This window comes from Otolemur garnettii, unplaced genomic scaffold, assembly GCF_000181295.1.
Source record: "Otolemur garnettii isolate 467f Iridium unplaced genomic scaffold, OtoGar3 scaffold00070, whole genome shotgun sequence".
NCBI lineage: Eukaryota > Metazoa > Chordata > Mammalia > Primates > Galagidae > Otolemur > Otolemur garnettii.
In genome coordinates this window covers 6,833,135-6,837,263 of record NW_003852465.1, presented here as the reverse complement: position 1 = coordinate 6,837,263, position 4,129 = coordinate 6,833,135, and positions in this window count along the sequence as shown.

Genomic DNA, 4,129 nt, shown 5'->3' with positions numbered 1-4,129 from the left:
TTTTTTAAACAAATGGTTCAAAGGAGAATTCAAAGAACACATATATACTTCAGCAATCAGGAATGCTGAAATGAATTTGCTAATAGATGCAAAACTGGCCTTCTCCACAGGGGAAATCAATTGCATCTCAACCACACAGAATTCGTTTACATCTCTGGACAATCAGCATTTCCATCTTTATCAGTTTTGTACAATTCACAGGATTATCAAGTAGCTCAAAATAAAAAAAAAGGCAGGATTTGTATAGAATCAGATAACCCAGAGGAACACTTAACATTCTATTGAAAGTACGCCTATCAATCCTTTCTGCCCCTTTTAATGTCTTTGCAGTTTTCTAACAACTTCCTCCTTTGTAAGTATAAGAACCCCAAAGGTCATAATAAAGACGTGATCATTAGGTTTGGCCTCTTTATTGGCATAGGTGAAGCAAGAGTGTTAATTAACCATACATGCTCCCTTGAGTTTGCTTTGCAACTCTAGAGCTATGCAGTATCGAACTGGAGCCACAGAATTGCATTTTTAAAAGTCTCTATCACTTGTGAACTCAAAGCTAGGAAAGCAAGCCCAAGGAACTCTATCATATTTCACCTGCATTACCTACAAATTTGGGTGAATTCCTTTATACATGCATTGCCCCCAATTTACTAAGGTTCTAGGCCTTCCCAGAAGTGTTCTTTCTTACCACCCAACCGTGGCTGTAGGTTGGAACCCTAGAAGGTTGGTAGGAAGCCAGGTTGTCTGGGTAGTAAGCCAGGTTTCATAGGAATTGGCTCCATAAACAAAATCGACCTTCGTTTCTTGGTACTGTTTGACATACCCATTAAGTGACCATCATTCCCAAATATGACATTCCAAGTAAGGCCATGGCCACGCAACCACTTTTGTCATCCTGTACTGAGAAGGAAGAGACTCTTGTTAAAGCTATACAAGAAATTTCATTGACATGAAAAAGCCAGGGAACTCAGTCCCAGTTTTTAAATTCAGGAGTGGGAGGGTGTTCAGTGAGAAGCAAGAAAAAATGTTTAGTTCCACTTTTAAAAGGCAGAGTCTACTGAATGATTGCAGACTAAAGGTAGCTTAAGAAGAAAGAGAAATGGCTTCCTCATCTATCTAGAAAATAGAGCATTAAAACAGCACCAACTACAACCACAGTAAACATTTTCTGTGCTTTGTTCTGATGAGCATTCTGCTTTCAGAAAATTGTCTGCTTCTGGATTAAGACGAGTTCCATAAATCCACACTCCCTCCACAAGTCCAGACTGAACGTTGTCTAAGTAACATCAGCTCAGAAGTTTGTACTCAAGAGTATATTCTCTGAAATGCTGGCAGTTTTATGCACTTGGCAATAGTCCTTTTCCATGAGACTCTGGTGCTCTCTTTCTTCGCTAGAGAACCAGATTTTTGCCTCCAGTTATAGCAGAGCCTCAGGCAAATTTCAGGAAATAGAAACCTATTTGATAATAATACCAGAAGGCTGTAGTTAATTTACTATAGTAACCAGTAATTATCCATTATATCTTAGGTATCCTTCCAAGTAACCTTGAAGGGCTGTGTAGTATTCCACCGAATGGTCGCCCAGTTGTCTTTTTTGCTTGTTTCAAAGTCTATCACAATTTATTCTGTCAGAATACATATGTGTGTTTATATCTTATATATACATAATATCTAGGAGTGAGGAAGGCCTTTCTTGGCACAAAACATAAGAGCCACAAGAAAAATAATGGATCAATACATATTTTTAAACCGTATGCAACATACAAAAATGTTCCAAAAAATCTGAAAATCTACATGGGGAGACAAAAGTAACATCTGTCGAGCACCTGTTGCACTTGATGCAGCCGCCTCTCGAGTTTGAGGTTCAGATTCTTCAGAGGGTCTCCCTGGCCAAATTACTCAATGCCCAGCATCTCCTTCTTTCCCACCTCAGGTGCTTCTGTCCCTGCCACATGGTGTCCCTGTTGAACGGCAGCAGCGAAGTCGTCACACCTGCACCCCCGGACACTGTGCCTCACAGGTCCCCAGCTCTAGGAGGGCTGAGCCATCAAGGAAGGATGACTCCAATCCAAGCAGCACCCTGGTGGCTGTCACCTTCAGAGCCCAGGTTTGCCACCTGCTGGCTCCCACTCTTTGCCCTCAGGCTGTCTGCACAGGGAGGGTTTCCATTTATAGCTATGCCCTGTGTTAGACTCGACCCTCTCCCTTTCCCCCCACCCATGGGCCCTGAAACCTCTTATTGGCTCCATTCAGGTTCTACTCCTGATGCCCACCCCTTTGGAGCTTTTTGGACTGTTTCCTGCCACTTTCACAATCATCTCAATCCACAAAAGGGGTTCTAAAAATAGTAAAACTCAAAAGGAAAGGAACTGGGGAAGAGGAAATATTTATCCTCCTGGGAGGTTTCCAATGCCTCCACAGCTGTTCTTGATTCTTTCAATAGTCTTTGGTGTAGCACACCAAGAAGTATATGACTTGGAACAGTCATGTTAAACCACAGAAACATTCTCTTTCTTTGAGACAGAGTCTCACTTTGTCGCCCTCGGTAGATTACCTGGATGTCATAGCTCACGCAACCTCAAACTCCTGGGTTCAAGTGATCCTCTTGCCTCAGCCTCCCAAGTAGCTAGGACTACAGGGGCCCACCACAGAGCCCTGCTATTTTTAGAGATGGGGGTCTCACTCTTCCTCAGGCTGGTCTCAAACTCCTGAGCTCAGGCAATCCACCAGCCTCAGCCTCCCAGAGTGCTGGGATTACAGGTATGAGCCACTGCAGCCTGGCCTACACAGAAACATTACTTTTTTTTTTTTCTCCTGAGACAGAGCCTCAAACTGTCGCTCTGGGTAGAGTGTTGTGGCATCATAGCTCACAGAAACGTCCAACTCCTGGGCTCAAGTGATTCTCTTGCCTCTGCCTCCCAAGTAGCTGGGACTACAGGTGCCTGCCACAACACCTGGCTATTTTTTGGTTGCAGCTGTCATTGTTGTTTGGCGGGTCTGGGCTGAATTTGAACCCACAAGCTCAGGTGTATATGGCTGGCGCCTTAGCTACTTGAGCCACAGGCACCAAGCCAGAAATATTCTTGTTATATCCTTCCCTTGCAGTGATTGCCTGCCTGCTTTGCTCCTACTTAGAACTTAAGAGAGGTCTTTTGGTTTATTTTTTCTTGTTTAAAAGTAGCTAGTGTCTTTACAAAGAATTACCCGGAAGCTTCTTAAAGTTCTTCCCAAGCAGCTCTTGACTATATACTATAGACCTAATCTCCTTCATAAATCAAGAGCTTCTAAAAATCACTAAGAAAAAAAATCCCAATTAAAAAAACAGGCTGCAGAAATATAAAAAGGAACTACCCAATAAAGGACTACAATAAACACTTGAAGAGATATTCACTCTAACAGTCTAACCCTTAATTAAATAAATGCAAATTAGAATATCTACCTCATATCCTTTTATCTCCCTTTTTGTTCTAGCCAAGACTAAAGCAGTTGCTCTTACAGGTCTGGTTAAGAGGGTAAAAAACAGGAATTTTTCATAGGCAGTTGGTGGGAGTGTATCTGTTGCAACTTTTTTGGAGAGCAATTTGGCAGTATCTATTAATACAGTAAATGCTCTTAACTTTTGTCCCACCACTTCCATGTCTGTGAATTTTCCTAACTCACAAGAACGCATAAGAATATGTAAACAAATGGTAGAGGATCAGATTGTCTTATCTCTTCATCTTAATTTAGATTCCACTCTCTTTTCTTTTACTGTTTCTGTTGTTTCTGTTTCTCCACATTTCTTCTCTTTTCTTAATAAGCTCTTGAACAGTGCTTGTGTCTACCCTCTCCACAATCACATCCAGTCCCCAGTTCCGGTTTTCCACATTCAGGCTCTCAGCTAGCTCAGCTCCCTACTACACATCAAAACTAGAGATATTACTAGATCATCGTGTGGATCAGAAAACATCAATTGATAGATCATTGCTCAACAACAGTTTAGTTCTTCATAGTAAGCTTCAAAATGGTAGCTTTTATGAATTTTATAATTTAGGAAAGCTTTAAAAAATAATTATGTCAACGCCCTCAGATCAATTAAATCATAATTTCTGGCCACATAGCCAAAAGTGTTTTAAAAATTATCCACAACTGGCTC